The sequence below is a fragment of the Lynx canadensis genome, chromosome B1 (genome assembly GCF_007474595.2).
Source record: "Lynx canadensis isolate LIC74 chromosome B1, mLynCan4.pri.v2, whole genome shotgun sequence".
Lineage (NCBI taxonomy): Eukaryota > Metazoa > Chordata > Mammalia > Carnivora > Felidae > Lynx > Lynx canadensis.
Window position 1 is genome coordinate 11,400,851 of NC_044306.2, and position 20,248 is coordinate 11,421,098.

A 20,248-nucleotide genomic window follows, 5' to 3' on the forward strand; every position below is an offset into this window, starting at 1 on the left:
CCGAGAAGATACCTGTGCAGAAGAGAAGTCTCCTACATCATGGAGCTTATGTACTATTAAGAGATGCCAGCAATTATCAAATAGTGTGATAAGTACTATCACAATTACATAGTTTAAGAGGACAAGCATTTTTTCATATGTATATAATTTAACTTAAAAATTAAAACTAAAGTTAACTGCAGCTATGGAGTTTTTGAGGAAGTTCATGTGATCAGAAGCAAAAATTTAAAAAAAAAGTGAAATGTGAAGCTAAATCATTGGGTGAGGCTTTTTACTATTCCTTTCTTGGTCAAGAAATATATATAGTCCAAAAGGAAGTCACCAGTAATTGCCATTTCCCAGAAAAAAAAAATCACCCTTAATGAAAATGTATTACCTATTCTGGTGATTTCTTCATTCAGAATGTTTACTGCTTTCCTACAGTCTACTGTGTACACAACGTGAACAAGCCGTGTGTTGCACCAAAGGGAAGCAGAACTCTCTGTCCTCACAGAGCTTGCAGTCCAGGGAGGGAGAGAAGGAAACAAAACAGAAAAGAAAAGAGGAAGAAAAGGAAATGCATAACGAAAACTTGTAAATACTGAGTAGTGACCAAAAAATTAAAAAGAACAGAGTAACAGAGAGCTTCTGCTTTCATATTGGACAAGGAGGAAAGTCTTCTGTTGGATGTCACATGTAGGGTGAAACCTGAAAGATGAAAATAAGTGTCCACAAGAAGAGTATCACGAAGATTCCAGGCAAAGGAAATAGTATGCATGTGGAGTGTGTGGAAGAACTAGGGGTTATGTCTTCAGATAATTGTAGAAAAATCTTAGAAGTTAATACTCTAGAGGTGCTGATTTTTAGCAAAAAGGGAAAAAATAGTTTAAAAGTTTAGCTACTTACCTTCTCGATTTACAGCACACACTATCGTGTATTAATTTATCAGGATTCTTTCTCTCTCTTTTTTGAATTTATTTATTTATTTTGACAGAGAGAGAGAGAGCGAGCACCAGCTGGGGAGGGACAGAAAGAGAAAACAGACAGAATCCCAAGCAGGCTCCATGCTATCACCGTGTTGCCTGACGTGGGGCTCAAACCCACAAACTGGGAGATCATGACCTGAGCCTTGATCAAAAGTTGGACGCTTAATTGAGTGAACCACCCGGGTCCCCCCGTCATGATTCTTAAGTTAAATGTTGTACAATTGCATATTGTGATAATTATTAATGTTCCATAATGACCTTTATGCGTGGGAATAATTTTATTTTTCTTTGTATATACATTTGTAACACAATTTTGAATTATGAATAATGATAGCCTAAGTCTATAATTTTGATTAAAATAGATAAAAATAAGGATCTGTACATAGACTTAAGGGATTTGAACTTACTAGCAGCTTGGTTTAATTTTAATATATGCTTGAATATTTAATAATGGATAAGTTTATGTTATAACTTAATGCTTTACTTACAAATAAGTTTTTTTTTACTTTTTTTTGTTTGGCAGTATTTTTAAGATCCTGATAGATATATAAATATATGGGTGTGTGTGTGTGTGTTTGTGTGTCTGTGTTCCGTTATTTGAAATGATGTACCCTTTATTAAGCTCTCAGCTCATGTAGCTAATAAACTAACCATTGCATCATTGAGAATTTTGCTCTTAAAAAAATCTTATAAGAAATCACACTAAATGGGTTTTTGAAACTCAGAATGCACACTAGTTTATGTGTTTGGGTTTTAAATAATGGATAATGGCAAATATATTAAATGACAAGAATGAAATAGATTTCTCTCTTTATGATAGCCTTTTGGTATCACATCCCCCAGCAAGGCCTGAGGTAGTTTTCATGTTCACTTAACTCTGAAAAAGTAAAGCATCTTAGAATGAGGGATGGCGAAGGGGAACTAAAACCATTATCTAGAAGTGGGGACAAATTTGTGGCCTTTAACGGAGTTGAAAAGCCAAAAACTAGCCCACAAATGATATGCGAAATTTACATTGTCAACATGGAAATCTCTAATGTTCCTATAGTTTAAGAACCAAAATCCAAGCTGAATTGTCCCAAAATAACTACATATGCACATAGTACTCTTTTAATGGAAGCCAGGCAGAGACTAACCATTGGTTTATGTTTTTCAAAAGAAATATTCATAAGGCTTTCAGCTGGGTGGTGATACATCATCTGAATCTAATCCTGAGGAAATACAAGCAAATCTAATTTGTTGAGCATCCTATCCTGTAAGATAACTATCCTTTGTTTAAAGAAAACAAAACAGACAAAAACCCAAAACTGACCCAGACGTCTTGAAAGACAAAGAAGGATTAGGAGACTGTTCAAGATTGAAAGATCGGAAACAAAGGAGAAGTAAATGTAGTATGTGATTCTAAACTTGAATCTTGCACTGGAGGGAAAAAAACAGTATCAAGGATATCATTGGAAAAATTGGAATGTGGACATTACCTCAGGTGAAAATGTTTTAGAGTGTTGTAGGTTGGGATCTTCAGAAGCGAATGTTGAGGCAAATAGTATTTTGAAAAGGCAGGCAGAATACTAATTAGGAATCAACACCTGTTGGAGCACGGGGTGGAGAGAGAAGTCCAAAATGGATGCAGGCCCAGCCACGCTTGGTCAACTCCATGGGGAGCTCTGGAGCATCTGTAACTGCTCAGGCTCAGCCCACATTGGCTCCTGTTTTTTGTTTTTTTAAATTTTTTTAATGTTTATTTTTGAGAGAGAGAGAGAGAGAGAGAGAGAGAGAGAGTATGAGCAGGGGAGGGGAAGACAGAGAGGGAGACACAGAATCCGAATCAGGCTCCAGGCTCTGAGCTGTCAGCACAGAGCCCAATGTGGGTCTTGAACCCATGAACCATGAGATCATGACCTCAGCTGAAGTCCGACTCTTAACCGACTGAGCCACCCAGGTGCCCCGGCTCTTGTTTCTAATCTATTAAATTGGAGGCTTAGGTGAAAGGGCCATGGAGTCGTAATGGCCATCGTTAAAGAAACTATTTATTACTTGGACTATCTGATACTGAATTATTCAATGACATTTGAGAGAAAATTTCTCAATATTTAGTGAAATATTATTGAAGGATCCTCCCTGAATGTTGCCTTTACTCCCTACTTCAATGACTTTCAGTGACTCGCTACCAAGAGAGAAGAACTTTATTCATTTATTTTTGGAGAGGGACGGGTGAGAGAGAGACAGACAGACAGAGAGAGAGAGAGACAGCATGAATAGGGGAGAGGGAGAGAGAATCCCAAGCAGGGTATATGCTGTCAGCACAGAGCCTGACCTGGGTCTTGAACTCACAATGGTGAGATTATGACCTGAGCCAAAATCAAGAGTTGGATGCCTAACCGACTGAGCTACCCAGGCATCCCACAAGAGAACTTTAAAGGAAATCATACTCTAAGTATCTGCTGTCTGTGCTTTTTAGCCTAGCTATTTAGAAAAGTGGTATTATTTCCAGTGAACATTTCAGTGTCATTATTTTAGAAGAAATGTAAATGCCAGAAATTATCATCAGGTCTGTTATAGCCCTCTCTTAGGGCTTCATTAAGCAAATTTAAAATGAATAGAATTTTGTGTGATTAATAATACCATTTATGAAGTTTCTTAAGAAAACATATGTGGTTTATTATTATTTATAGTGAGGTAAGCAAAAATTGCTTCTAGCTGTGTTTTGTGGGTTGCAGTATTTGGATGCAGTTAAAAATAGGAAGGCTGTAAATTTAGCCTGTGTGATGTAATTTCACTAAATAAGTAGTCGTTAATATATGCAGCCATATTAGTTATTAACAGATGAGAAAATATAAGGTTGATTTCATACTTTGGAAATATGTCATAGTTACTCAAACGGTCTTCTTTTCTGGATTACATAATTAGAATTGCATCGATCAATTAAACAAGGATATGTCCATCTCAATGATAATGTTTTGCATTAAAAAACTATTTTTTTAATGTTCCTACTTTAACGATAACTACCCAGAAGCCCTCATTCCCCCAAGACAAGTTAAGAAAGTGTCTCACTTAGCTTTTCCTACTTATAAAACAAAGGTTTTGCCTGTCATCACTCCCTACCAGGCAGTGCTACCTGACAGAAGTGGAAGGGAGGAGGTGAGACACTTGGATTGTGACACGCTGTCCCTGGTGATTTGCGGGGTCCCTGTATAAAGCACAGTGTCAGGAGTACTGCTTCTCCAAGTGAAGTGTTCCCAGCCTGGATTTCAGTTGTTAGGAGCACCATAGGACCTTGTTTATGGGATTTAGCATCCCTGGTTATGCAGAATAGTTAACCTAGTTATGGGCTTTTGATGATATGCATATTGTTGAAAAAAGTTAAGGTGATAATATCTTACAAGTCCTTGGTACCTTTGCCAGCCTTCTTTCCCTGATTAGCAGAATCTGACACGGTGATACCTCTTGGACGTGACTTCAGAACTCTCACTTGTTTAAGGGCTTCCGTATGACAGTGTAACTAGGCTTGTATCATTTCGATGATAAAAATATTCTTCATGTGACATGTGAGAGCGTATCACATATCCAAGACCTAATGACCAAAGCTATCATTATACTAAGGACGTTGCCTTTCAAAAGCCAATGACTAAACACTTAATTGCTGGAAGTTTAAAATGTATGTGAAAATTAGACTGTGCCAGGATCCATATCTTTTCATCTCTTTGCAAGGAGATCTCATTGGCCTAGCTCTACACCACTCATGGGTCAAGGCTCACTTGCCTCTAGACCCGATTTCTCTGTGGGATGGGAGAGAAAGAGGTGATGGTCTTTTTAGATCAGACAGAAAACTTCCTTAAGCCTCTGTTTATAGATTTGGCTTTGAGTTCTTCCCCCTTCTCCCTCTGGAGTATTAGAACCCAGCAAATCAACAATAATACATTTTCCAATGTAGGAATTTTTCAGTATTGAATATCATTAGTGTTAAAGATGGAGCACAGTAGATTAGGTCACTTATTTACCTTGTCTGGACTCTTTAAGCTTCTGCCACAGCATAACGTAAACCTGTGTCCCCCTGCTTCTCAGGTAATATCCAATTTATAATCCTGTGGGCAAATTTCAGGGAAACAACATACACACATATGCACATATATCTTCTGAGAATACTTCTTTTTGAAAACCAATAAATGTATATTTTACCATGTATTTTGGTTTACTCAGTATCCTAAACCAAGAACCTCATCTTTACTTTTCCTTTGCATAGCCAAACATGATTATGTTAATATATATTAATATCTAATATAATGTATATTAATATAATTACGTTAATTTTTCCTCCAGATGAATTCAAAGCTTTCCAAAGAAAAAATAAAAATAAAAAAAAACTTGTCTCAATATATCTCTTATTTCTGTTTTAACTCCTTAAATCCTTATTATTCTTATCAATCAGTTTGAAATTTTTTTTTATATTACTATTTAAAATATCATGAGTTAGTTTGGTATGGTAGCAAAAGAAGAATTGGGGATCTTATGTACTTAATTTAAAATCCCAAAGCTTCTGGTGAATATCTGGGAGACATTACAAAGCAGATATATCTACTTTCATTCCTGTAGTTCATCATTTATTAAGCAGGATAAATAGCATCTACTTCTTAGAGTTGATGTGAATTTAAAGTAATGTACATAAATCATATAAGCCCAGTGCCTGGCAAATAATGGCTTTTAGTAAATGGGGACTCCAGTAGTTATTGAGGTTTTTATTATGATCACCATGTTTCTCATTATGCAAATAAATGCTCTTTACGAACTAAGGGTGTCTTATATTTGGTTTATGTCCTCTATAACACGATAGTACTACTAATGGCATGCTGAAGAATGAATGGAAGCATGAATAAAGTATTTTCAGAAACTTCAGAAATCTAGTTTTACAAGCAAATAATGGCAAGGTGAAGATCGCACTTTATTTTAAGTGGTTTTTCAATACCAGTCGTCATTAGGATCAAGTCCCCTGAGGCCACTTCCTATTGACCAGGACCCTTCTAGCAAGCGGAACTTTATGGTGAGTTTCTGTTTTATGGTATAGTGATATCTTCCTGGGAAGTTTGATTTGCCAGAATTTTTATTTTTTTTTTTATTTTTATTTTTTTTTAATTTTTTTTTCAACGTTTATTTATTTTTTGGGACAGAGAGAGACAGAGCATGAACGGGGGAGGGGCAGAGAGAGAGGGAGACACAGAATCGCAAACAGGCTCCAGGCTCTGAGCCATCAGCCCAGAGTCCGACGCGGGGCTCGAACTCACGGACCGCGAGATCGTGACCTGGCTGAAGTCGGACGCTTAACCGACTGCGCCACCCAGGCGCCCCATTTTTTGCCAGAATTTTTAGAGAAACCATCAATTATTTAGGTTGTTCTGTGTCCAGTTTTGATTTTATAACACCTACTAATGTGCTTAATATTTTCAAGTATCCAGATAATGCAAGCAGTGTATTCATTATGATGTTTGAGGAATAACTTAGTTGGAGCATTGAGAAATGATTGCTTTGACCCAGTTACCATACTATCAAAAATAATCGTTATTTCTCAATGTAACTCCACATGTCCTTTACTTCTTAAAGTGAATGAAATTTGGCATCATACGAAACTGGTAATCATGCCATTCTTAATTACCAGCATCTGGAGCAAATTCAGATTTTACCACTCTATGCGTGTAGTTAGGAGACTATCTTTAGAAAGTTGCCTTGGAGAATGCTGCAGACCCTGTCTCTAGTTTTTCATCACACTTTCCGTTATGCTACCATTATTTGGATTATCTATGAAGCAGAATGGAAACTATGAGGATTTCGCAGACTTGTCGTTTCACGTGGGCTTTCACTAGGTTTGCTGGTCAAGCTCCCTGGCACACAGACTCTGAGATTAGCATACAAAAGCGTGGTGAATCAGTACGCACACCTGGGGGGCGAGGGGGAAGGAGGGCAACAGGATTTGGCAGAGAGAAATGCTGGGCTGTGATGAAGTCAAAACAGGGTCTCCGCTGATTGAAGGAGCATTCGCAGGCTGTTTTCCACAGCTGTCCTAAATTCGGGATGAGCAGACCAGGCCTTGACGCTGCCTTGACCAGTCATTGGACGCAAGTTGCCTTGGAAAGGTGGACGTGACCTGGGGGTAAAGTAGGCCTCTTCAGCTAAAACGAGTTTCAGGAGAAAGCCAGAAGGCCAGGAGCAACACCCTGGGCAGCTTGGTGTATGAAACCTTCCATGGTGAGCAGTGTGGACTGCTCGGTGCAATGTGGCGGTCACCCTGCATCTGCCGAGAGCAAGCGTCTGCGGCGGACGTGTGAGTAATTGTGATGCTGTCTTAAATATCTTGTTTACAGTGTCTACAGTTTGACAGAAGGGCGTGAGCGTCTTGGAACTTTTTAATAGTATCGTTTCATAACACTTTTAGCTCTGTTGTTTTTTTTTAATAACTTTTTAGTTATCTAAACCACATTCAGATTCTTTAGTATTGCATGATTTCTAACTCCTTTTCTCAAATTACTCATGTTTGCGTCGCTTTTAAGTTGGGGCAGCATTTCTGTCTTTCAGTGGTAGTTTGTGGACTGTTAAATGGGCTCAGTGGTGATTTTTGAAAACTAGGGTGGGCTCTTTTTTTGGTACTTGGGCTGCTTTGGTCTCTGCCAGAAAGCTAGGTCAGGCTTGAAATGTTCACATGGTAAGGCCCCCTCCTATCAGTTGTGAAGACACATTATATAAAAAAAGTGTTCTATATGTATTGTTAACTCTTACCTACTGCTATAAAGCAAATCGAAGAGTATTGGTGAAATTTTAAATGGGGCCAGATCCCCTTTCAGACATGTAGACTCCGTTTCATTAACGTTAATAGGTTTAAGAAATTTGTAAAGTTCTTGATAATCCGTTCAAGCTGTTTTACGCTAGAAAGACCAAGGCATTCAGAAGACTCGGCTAACTCTTTTTGGTCAGGGTTCTGGTGCCCAGGAGCATTGTGTTGGCAACAGCCCCGCCTTTTGTGTCCCAGCAGGTGCCTGTAACTATAGTAAGGCAGAACACTGGACAATAGATAGCATCTTTCCCCTTAATGGAAGTTGTTTTAAGGAAACCCTTCGGTAAAATAATAAAACCTAATTTGTGTAATGAAATACATATAGAGGAGAAAAAAGGACTGTCTCTTGAATATTCTGAAGTTACTTCAGAACTTTGTTTTAAAGGAAACAAAATTATTGCCTTATTTTTTTCTTTGCAATGTAAAAGGCTTTAAAATTATACACCGTATTGCTGCTGACTTTATCCTAATGGGATATTCATCAAAAGTCTATGAAGATCTAATGAGAGGCTTTTATAATTGAAATCCAAATGTTATGTGCAATGACAATTCAAATGCATGTGTTCTTTTCTCGGGAATTGGCTTGAAACATAGAAGTGTTATGTTGATTAAAAAGAACATTACTATGGGTATGAAAAATGATAGTGGTACTCTAAACAGACTACATGATAAGTTGGCTTTGACTCTGATTTTGACTGCTACTGGGATATTCTTTTTTTTTCTCATTAAGTAGAAATTAAATCCAAGTCTAGTTTTGCTTTCCTCTTAATGTTTTTAATTTACAGACCAAGGGGGGCGTAATCCAGGAGTCAACTAGATTTAGCCTTAGAAATCCATGTTTTCTTGTATATTCTTAATTTAAACACCTGAAGTCAACAGGTGTTAGTGCCAAATCATCTTTTCTAAAACTTTGCTTTGCTAACCATTTTTTTTATCAGTTCTTGTCCTGAGAAGTGCTACTGAGAGTTAAAAAAACAAACAAAAAACTGAGACATGATTTCCCTTTCAAAACCATAATACGGAGACTTATCATTCTATGAATGGGTAATAGTGTGAGCTAACACAAAGGGTTAGGTTAAGGGTCAATTGTTGAAAGAAATGAACAAACCCGAAAACAAACAGATCCATAGAAAATGAACTTGTGGTCGGTAGAGGGGAGGGGGTAGAGGCAGTGGACAGTAGGATGGGAGAAAAGGAAGGGGATTAAAAGGTGTACATCTCCAGCTATAAATAGTCATGGGAATGGTAATCACTGTATGGTTACAGATGGTAATTATATGTGGTGAGCCTTGTGTAATGTATAGAAACGTCATGGAATCACTGTGGTGCACCTGAAGCTAATATAACGTATGTCAACACTTCAGTTTAAAAAAAGTGTTGTTAAATCAAACTCGGGTAAATGGGATATTTCCTCTAGCTTTTAATAATTTCAGCAAAACAGTTGGTAGCTAGTAGAAGCCGGGAGAGATCTGACCTTGCTCATGTAAGCATTTTATTCTTAGATTCTGTAGAAAATATCAAATGGTGTTGAGTTGTTGGAATATAACATAAACCAATAAATTTTACCTTGATTCTTTGATCTAGCATATAGCAAAGCATTGGGATTGTAGGTAAAATTTCACTTAGCATATACGTCTCCATATTCTCCCCCTGCCCCTTCTCTGGACAATTAATTAGTAAATCTTAAATCTGCAGCCAATAAACTTAGGCTATGAGTTAGCATAACCAATTTTTAAAATCTAGAAATTGAAATGTGGCAGATTTTAGTCTGCTAGAATTAAAAGAAATTCTAAACACTAAACAGTCTGACACACTTTTAACATTTTATCCTCTTAAACTACTTGATTGTTAATGACGTCTGTGTACTGCAGTAATCCATTAAGGATCAGGGAGTTTCACCAATATTGGTGCTATAACTCTTACAAGTAAAAAGACTTTATCTGAAGATACACTAATTATTTTCGGGTGCGGTGGGGGTCAGAAAGTTTGTACTCCAGAATAAAAATGGAAGATTACTGCTACTTTAAAAATACTGCGAATGCCATTTTTCTTGAACCTAACCGCAACTTACTATAGGTGATTCTATGCTTATTTTCTGTTGTGTTGATTTACTTAGTAGGTGAGCTCTTTTTCGAATTTATGAAGTAGTATCTTTGGTAACATTTGTAACTCAAATTTATTGCAACCTTTATTTCACCTCCTGTAATATTGCCATCCAAACCAACTGTTGAATAAAACTTTATTACTGTTGGGTGCAAGAACAATCCATGTTTAAATATAGCTCTCTAAGGTTCTACTGGTTGAACAGAAGTAAAAATCAAGTCTTGAACTTTCTCAGAAAGTTTTTAGGTGGAATAAGTAGAAATGTTTATTGGGTATTCTTAGAAAACTAGGCATTTTAATATCCCTAAAACAAAATACTAATTTGCTAGAAACAAAAATGACCAAACCTAGACTCCTCTACAAATATTTCCCATCAGTTGGTAGGTTATAATGACAATTTGTAGTGTGTCCATGGAAAATAAAGCATTGGGAACTCTGCCCTTAGTCGTAAACATAAATTAAACGAGTGTGGGCCCAGTGCCCAGGGATGTAGTCAAGCAGACAAAACTACACCAAGAAATCGTTAGGGTGAGGAGCTAGAGACATTGACATAATTGAAGATGTCTTGAATTAACTGAAAGTCTTTGCTAACTTTTAAGATGTACACAGTCTGATTCTCTGATGTTGAATAACTGAGCAAAACCATGATCCTTGGGATTGTGAAGAGTAAATGATAGCAAGTATGTTCCTAGTAACATAATTACTCATCTGTGGACACCTGTAGTCAGTGGCCTGTGTTCTTGCCTGGGTCCGTATTTCTGAGTTCAGGGTTTAGTTTTTGCAGCAACCATATTATAACTCTGATTGTGTTCCTTCCTGTGCTATCTCAAATACGATGTCCATTTCACCTGTGTGATTGTAAGAATTCATAGACTTACGAAGTCTGTGCCCTTATTTGCTCCAGCACCCTCTCCGGGTGTTGAAAGTGGTTGCAACCTTTTTAAACCCTAGACTTCATCACAGAGATGAGCCAAAGTGGCAAGCTTATTCTTTACCTTTATACCCAACCTGAGTACCAATGACTTAGAGATAGGCAGGGAGTACTGATTTTCATTGATGAACTTTGGCTGAAGCCTGTGTCAGCGCTAGGTAACATATTTGGGGGCAGCATCAAGAAGAGTGGTCTCGACTGTGGAGAAAAGCCACTGAGGAAATAAAGTGAGGGTACAGGCAGTATTTTCTAATCTTTAAATTTTCGAAATGTATCTATTGTAATTTTCAAATATTAGAAGTTTGGCAATTTCCACTACACTTTCTGGATGAGGAAATAAAAGGAAATTGACATTGGATAAACACCCACATATACAGACGGACACACACACACACACACACACGCACACACAGACACACACACAGACACCGACTTTGGTTACATCTCGCATTTGTGTCAGGTATATAGTATTTCCCTGAAGCAAATGAAAATTTCTTCCAAGCAGACTTGTTTCAAAATTGTGCAAAGGATCTCTTGCATCAAATTCAGAGAATATGAGGAAATTTTAGTACAAAACAACAGCAAAAACAACAACAAAAATAAATCTACCCTGGACCAATTTTCCTCATTTTATAGGTGAGAAAACCAGTTTATCAGTGGTGTGTGGTGTTTACCCACAGAGCCACAGTGGCTATTGCTGTTTTTCTGATTTAAAACCTAAAATTTAGAGTTTGCAGTTCAGTAAAAATTCCACTATACTTCATGGCTGGATGAGTGAATCCTGATGGGCTTAAATCCAATTCGAACTTGCTCATTTTTCGGTTACTCATTTTAAGCAAGTTAAAATTTGTCTTGTTTTTCCTTCCTGTAAAATGGGAATAATGCTGTGTACATAGGAGGATGATCACAGACACAAACAAAGAAATGTTGTGTTAATTTCACACAAACACAAATGTTGGCTAATATTACAAATTATAATCATTTGATAAATTCATCATTGCTCCTATATGAACATATAGCTTATAGACCTCCCTTAGAAATACCCATTATTGCAGAACCAGAATTAGGATACTGTAAGCTAATGGGATAATCCAGAAAAGTGGAATTCATCAAGCAAGGTGCTAACTTGTATTAACAGTAACTATAGGGACCATCTCAGAGTCGGCACCTACTGTAATCGGATGTGCCATAACCACAGCTAGCTAAACAGCCTGTTGGGTGGGGTGTTTTCCCCTACAAAGCAAGTGGCCTGATGGTAATTGCCCTTTATCTACACTGCATAACACGGAAGACAATATGGACTACATGTAATAACAAGGTTAAAAAAAGTTTTTTTTCCTGTGTAACATTTTATGACTTCATTTTAGTAAAATAGAAGAACCCTGTTGTGTTAGTGCAATAAAAGTGTAATTGTAGGTTTTTGCAGAATACTATGTAAAAGGGAAAACAATTACCAGCTAAATGGGCAATTCTCTTCAAAATTACGTGAGAATATAGAATAATGTAATGGCCCTACTCTTTAGCTAAATTGAGAAATAATTGAGAGTTTATTAGGAACTCTTAGAGGTGGGATGTTGTTGTTTTTTTTTGTTTTTTGTTTTGTTTTTTTTTTTTTTTTACCATTCAAAGTATGGGAAAATAAATGGTGAGTCACTTAGAAAACATTGTTTAATTCCTTTGACTTTTAATTGCAATACCAACCGATAAACCAAAAACACGGAGAAGAGGTACATATTAATGGCATGACATCGTATTCAATGGGAATTGTGAATTCTAAGAAATGTTTTAGAGCTAAGAGATGTTACCACCTTTTATAATTGAGCAAAGTGGATGCCTTAGACATGAGTGAAGGTTTGCACCATTTTTTTCAGTTGTATTCTAAACAAATACTTGTAATCTGTTAAGTTTTATTATAGCCTTAATTGTTGTTACGCATGGTCCATGGAATTTGGAAATATGGCAAGAATTGTGAAAGTACGTGAACAATATGATAGGACACTTAAGCCAGTGAAATCACTGTTGAATTTTAAAAGTTGACTTGGGTATGTGTGAAATAATGCTTTAAACTCAAATGGACTCTATAGTTGGATCTGCCATGAAACGAACTGTGAGGCATCAGATGTTTAGTGTTGGACTGCATGTGTGTATGTGCTTTTAAGTAAATTGTCATAACTTCACGCAGTAGAAGGAGTCCTTTCTTGAGTCGAAACCTTTCTCAGGTCTTTGCCTCCTGAAATTTCATCTGGGCTTATCCATCACAATTGGTCTCAGAACGCTGCCTAGACTCGCTGATCTGAGTTGCTTGAACTGAATTAATCCGTGATTTGGACAGGACTCCAGGATGTACAGAGGGGACTCTAATGCAGGAATTGACCTTCAAGTAAAGATGAAAAAGTACATAAGGGTGCATACAGACACCTAACCCTTGTTTCAGCTTGGCCCATTAGCATTTTAGCACTGTAGCACTTGAGAATGCTAGCAAGCCCCAATAAATTTTAGGAAAAGAATTGTAAGAAAAGATGTCGTGAAACAAGGAAACTTCAGCTGTGATCCTACCACACGACTTTCCCTGGATGTCCCATCTGAGTATGGTCCCAGATCTCTTAGAACCAGTAAGGACCAGGACTCTTCCCTCCCAAGGCCTCCACAGGATCTGGTATCCCTCACTGAAAAAAACTCTCTTAACTTGGCTTCGAGGCATTTTTCTCTAACATGTGCCTTGCTCATGTTTTTCATCTGCCTGCCGCCTCTTCCAGTCGCTTGAAGTTGTTTAGTACGAGTCTTTGAGGTGACAACTCTGGTCTGGTCCCACAGCTCTACTGTACTTTGCGTCTTCTTGGCTTTCAGAAAAAGAAAAATGTCTGACAGCTTCTTAATCTTCGTAAGACGGGAAGCCTGAATAGCCGCCAGCATCTACCCCAAACTGTTTCTAGTGAAGAATACATGGGTATTATTGAAGAAAACAGGAGAAAAGGAAGGTCCTTGTGTTTTGTTTTTCCCCATCTTGACTACAAGCTGTTGATCATGGTAATCAGACTCCAGTGAAAAGCAATTGAACTATGAAGGGGATTTGGGATTAAGTTAGTAAAATAAAATTAATATTCTCAGATTTAGGATACACCATGGTATAATGAGTTCAAGTTAGGGATGGGTACAAACAGAGTTGGAGTAAACCAAAGTGACTCATATTCTAGACTTTGCTGAGTTCTCTCTCTGAAGTTGTAAAGCTAGATCTGACAAAGGCTCTTGTGTTAAGTAGCTATTACTTCAAGGCTGAAAATAGTATTTACGTTTCTAACAGTTGCTGGCCTGGTCAAACCTGGGTCAATGAGGGAAGACCCAGCCAGAGGGCCTGGATGCAGGGAGGCAGGAAAAACTAGGGCTGTTTATACAGTCAAAGTATAAAGCTATACTAGTGAATAAAGCATCAGGAAGTATAAAAATAAGGAAGGCATGGACCTTTTCATAGGAAGTGGTTTAGGTAAGACCTCCAAGAACAAGAATGTAGGACAGCTTTAATCAAACTTGGCAATATCTACAGCTGACAAAGAACAAACCCTCTGTGGTCTTCCTAAAAGTATTGTCAGACTGTAAAATTGCCTTTTAAAAAGTTTTTTTTTTTTTAATGGGTAAGTCATTTGGATATTTCTATGCACTTGCCCAAGTCATTACTTTATTACATTTTGTGTCACAGTACCTTCTTTTGTGCTAAAGAAAACCTTAAGAATTAGGTTTTATTGAAACCGAATCTCCTCGGATACAGGATAAAAAAGCTATGTTCTTTTTAATCTTCTCTTAAACTTGCAAACACTTTGTGTGATAATGGAAGTGTGCTATAAGGCCCAACTAGCCGAGAAACCTTAGTACGTGCCATTTTTGAAGCACAGTCCTCAAAATTATCTGGTTTTGAACAAAAAACAACAAAACCTTCAGACATTGTCTAGCAAAAGTTAAATCTAGCTTTGAAAATCTTGTCAACTTCATCAACAAGAGTTTTCTGGATTTAAAGTAAAAATGTTCAGGTATTTTCAATATAGTGAAGTCTATAAAGAGATGAATTCAAAGATATTACAATAACCCCTATTGCCCTTTGCAAAGTTTATCATGAACCTTAGATTTGCCGAAACTGCACCCATCATCTTTACTTTTTCTTTAGTTATTTGCTTAGCACATTTATTTTTTTTTTTTAATTTTTTTTTTCAACGTTTATTTATTTTTGGGACAGAGAGAGAGACAGAGCATGAACGGGCGAGGGGCAGAGAGAGAGGGAGACACAGAATCGGAAACAGGCTCCAGGCTCTGAGCCATCAGCCCAGAGCCTGACGCGGGGCTCGAACTCACGGAACGCGAGATCGTGACCTGGCTGAAGTCGGACGCTTAGCCGACTGCGCCACCCAGGCGCCCCGCTTAGCACATTTATAACCAGGTATACCTGTTAAGTCTATATCCAGTACAATCTTGATTGTCCTCTGGCGTTAACTTTTTTGTTGAATGATTGTCTGTAATAAAGACTGGTTAGGTTGTTTGCTAATAATATTTCAAATGAAGATGTAGCTAAAAGAATGAATTTCAACTTGGATGAAAGCAGAAACAGTTAACATAATGAACAATAAAATTCCTGAGTGGGGAGACCTGAGGGGATAATTTTTCAGGAAAAATAAATGTAAAAAGTAGGTAAATTAACGGAAAATGAAAATAACCATGTAATAGAATTTGAGGTTCTTGGACTTGTAGAGAATAACTCTTAGTGTAGTCTGAAGTCTGGATGGTTTAACCATCTGTGACTCTCCAGATAGAGAGTGTTAGGGAACATTTGAATATTTCTGCCTGAAAACCGCTTGAATAAGCAGGTGCCGTTGACCTAGAAAGCAGACCTGGCATCTTCACTAAGTGTGCTCAGTTCTTTTCCTTCATTTTCCTTTAATTGGTCTCCCTTGTGGAACCACATGTGTGTAGTCAAAGTAAGAATGGTCCAAAGAGAGTCTCTGGAAACAGGGAAGAGCTTAAGGTGGGGGTGGGGGGGGGGAGGATAAAAAGAAAAGTAGTAGCAATTAGAAATAGGTCATGGTGGTCAAAGGGTACAGATTTACAGGTGGAAAAAAAAGTAGTTCTGGGGATTAACGTACAGTATGGTGCATGCAATAAAAATACTGTATTCTATATTGGAAAGTTGCAGAGAGGAGATCTTAAAAGTTCTCACCACACACCCAAATGAACAGGATGTGAGGTGATGGATGTGTTAACATTACTGGGGTATTCCTTTTGCAATACATGCTCCTATCAAATCGTACACCTGCAACTTAGACATTATGTACCAATTCTATATCAATAAAGCTAAAAAATAGAGATGATTGCAGCAGGCACTGTTAGGACCACCATCAGATTTCATGCTTCTCTGCTTTCTAAGTGTTGGAGACCCCTCTGGAAAGTTTCAAGGACTTCTTATTTGTGACTGAGTGGTTGCAAAATACTCCAGATTCAAGGATGGGTGGTGGCTGTTGTTGTTGTTTTGTTGTTGTGTTGTTTTGTTTTTTCTATAAGGTAGCTCACTTTCTCACTTGAATTTAGCTCTGAGCTTTTAGGTAGCTTTTCCCCAACCCCCCCTACCAGACTTCTAAATCTGCATATACAAGGTTTAACATTTGAGTGAGGATTTCGTGCAGAGGCTGTTTGCGGAAGTCTGGAGGTTGTCCTTTGCTTAGCTCACTTGTCCAGTACTGTCTTCAAGATTCTGTCTGGTTAAGTAGTCTCCCTACACATGCCCCCCACAGCCCCCCAATTCTGGTCACTGGATTCTCTGCTCAGTGAGACCTCTGTACTCTACCTGGGATCACTTGCCTGAAATGGAACCTGGAAAGTGCTGTTAGGCAGAAATCCTGGGTGATTGTGGAGGCACACTTCATTCTTTCCTTTCCCTCCTGAAGACCTGTGCTACCTCTTTGCCAAAGCTTGTGCAGATTGGCTTCATATATTTCCAGTTGGAGAGTTGGCTTTTGCAGGAGTCCTAGCCTTGTAACAGTTACTCACTGATACCCAGGAGGAAGTTGATTCTTTTTAAAATTAATTTCTCCATGTTTTTATATTCCCTCATAAAAAGATAAAAAAATAAGATGTTCTCTTTTTTTTAAACAAGGAAAAAAATGAACTACATTAATCTGTTATTAATTGCCAGTGGCCTAATAGTTTCTGAATGCAAGGATAATAAATATTACTCGTACTTAAAAACCTAGGAGGACTACACTTTGAGCCTTGAATAATGGAATAGCTCATTGAATAATCTAATGACCGTGTTACATACCTGAAACTAACAGAGCATCGTATGCTAACTGTAATTTAAAAAACAACAACATGTTATTCTATCATAAAACTTGTGTGGCAACCACTCTTGCTATGTCAGAGCTAACAGGCAAAAGTAATTCAATTCGTGAAAATATCTTTAACTGTTTTCACTGTTCACATTTCTCAAAGGGTTTATTGAAGCATTATCTTTGTCAGGGACCTAATTATTTGTCTTCATATTTTAAGCAATTTACCTTTCATCTTGAATCTTGGCTTCCTTGAACTTTTCCTTTCTGTATTTGCTTCAATTTTATGTACCTTGTGTTTGGTCACGCCATTCCTGTGGATTTTCATTTTCTGGGTTTCCTGTACTTTCTCTTCATTGCTCCCTTACAATTAATATTGATCACATTTCACCTCTAGTATATTTATATCTCAAAAGTACATCTAATTGAGCCTCTTTCTAATTAGCTCAAGTATTTTCTTTATGCCCTTCCTCATATTCAGGGCATCTGGCTTAGAACCAGATCTTTTATATACTTAAAATCAATTTTACCTAGCATAATTAATACCTTATAGTTTAAAATTTCTACTACCAATTCACTTGGAACTAAAATAATGTTACTAAGTTTACCTTTTCGCTTTTAGGGTAAAGAGTACCCCTTCTCTTACCTTTTGCTCTTGAAACAGTATCGTATCCAGCAGTCGTAGAAATTAAGCTCCAAAGACCCCCATAATGAATTTTAATGTTCAGTGTTGACTTAATGACAACAAATACTAGACCTCTAAGGCAGTTGAAGGCATTTCTTTAGTGACAAAGAAGTATCGGGAAGGCTGCAACTAGTTTTTCACTGGATGGTCATTCTTCATCTGTTTCCAGGGCTGCTCTCTTCTTTTGAGTACCTTTGTTTTTCCTCCCTTCCTTCCATCCTCTTGTCTTCACATTTCTTTTCTTCATCTCCTTGAATCCTTATAACTACTCCGTAAAGGAGCCTTCTGCCTGTAAGTAACTTGGAAATGGAGATATAGGTATGTTCTTGGAGTTAAATACTGAGTAAATAAAGTAAAAATTCATACCCAGTTCTCATTCAGGATTCCATGCTCTTAGCCACCAGTATGTATTACCTACAAACTGAAACCTGTAATGACTTTGTAAATAGAATAAAAATCTTTGTAGGGTAAGGGTAAATAGGAAAAAAAAAGTAAATAGGTAAGAACAAAAGGTAAATAGAATAAAAATCTTTGTAGGGTCTTTTTACTGACCAGTAAAACTGTTTCTAATTTCATGTCCTTATTATAGGTTAAACGATAAAATGACAAATGTTGCAGCTATAAAAAATATATTCAGGAATTCAGAAAATCTCACTTGACATTGAACTTGATGCAAAACCTGAGGCAGTGGTTGAAATTCTTTATTGTCAATTTCAAGTAGAAACTATCCTGGTCCCTGGAATCTATGCTGGGACCACCAGTGGTTCTTGAAAAGTCAAAGGAGGGGTGGGTATGTGGCTCAGTCAGTTAAGCATCCGACTTTGGCTCAGGTCATGATCTCACTGTCAGTGAGTTTGAGCCCCACATCAAGCTCTGCATACCACTCAGAACCTGGAGACTCCTTCCGATTCTGTGTCTCCCTCTCTCTCTGCCCCTCCCCTGCTCACACTCTGTGTCTATCACTCAAAACATGAATAAAACATTAAAAAAAAGTAAAAGGAAACCATGTTAAATACGATTAAAATTTCTCTTACCCAAATATCCACCCATGCACTTACCCGTTTACTCATTTACTGGTTAAAAACTGAATGATACATTATTTGCCAAACACTTGATGCAGTGAGAAGGTAAGTGTGAATAAAATCATGTTCTGCTTGCTCTGAACTTTAAATTACAATGGAAAACTTTCTGTAGAGTTTTCTATCTATAAAGAAGTGAGATTATATGTCGATATCCTTTTACTAAGTCATTAATATTCTCTGTACTTATTTCTTTTTACTAGAAAAAATATATTTTCAGAATACCTTGAGTTTCTCACCATTTTATTTAGGGAATCTAGGGCAATATTTATTCATCACTGTCCAGTAAGAATAGCAAGAATGCCTTTTATCTCTATACTTTGAATTTTTAAGGTTGGCTATTTTTCTGAGTTTGAATTGTATCTGTGAATACGTAGGACCCTCTTAGAGCTCTCTTCTCAGAGATACTGGAGTGGGATTTAGCACAAAATAACTGGCTTTAGATTCTATGTAAGGAGTGTCCTCATAGAAGTTCTGAGAGGCCCTTCACAAGAGTTGTTAACACAAACCTAATCATTTCCTAAGAAATTAGACAAAAAAATGTCTGAATACATTTATGTCTGTGTGCTTCCATATTCTCTTGGTCAGATTTACTCAAGAAAATGACTGTAATCCTCTACAGAAAATGATTCTAAATTAGGATTAGGCCCCTACAAGTCCTAAAAACATAGTGAGTTGCAAAAATCTAAGACCAACAGCTTTGTGCCATAAAGTAAAAGGTTCTGACCTATCGGAGAAGCCTAAGTGATTTCATCAGGGAGCAAAACATGTAATGAAACGGTATTTAGAATTAACAGCTTAATGAATGTTGGTAATAACAGAATAAACTCCCAAGTAAGAAGGTGAAAATCGCTCCATTTTTATGGCTTCCTTAAAAGCGACTTAAATGTTAAAATTTTTGTCAGTAGTTCACAAACTTCTTGACTGGAGAGGCTAATAGTGACACCTTAGACTTTGGGGCATGTAGTTGGTGTTGGAATTACTCAACTATGCCATTGCAGTGGCGAAGCAGAACAAGACAGAGATGTCGACAGCTAGTGTTCTGTGTCACAAAGAGACAGTACTCCTCGACAGTTGGATGGTGTCTTTGGCTTCATGGGTTACACGTGGCTGACCGCTATACTAGGTGGAAGTGACTATTTTAAATATAGTGATGAGCAAATTGTGTGTAAGGACCTGTTGGTGTCCTAGTTGCAATATTTCAAGTGCCAACTGACCAAAAAGCTAGCTCCCCAAATGAAGTACATGAAAAGGTGAAATTAGAGTAAATGGCGGACTTTGTTTTAATACTCCTATCTAAGCATGTCTGTTTATAAAGTTTTTTGCACATTGATGCAGACTTTGTTTCATAAATGTGTATATT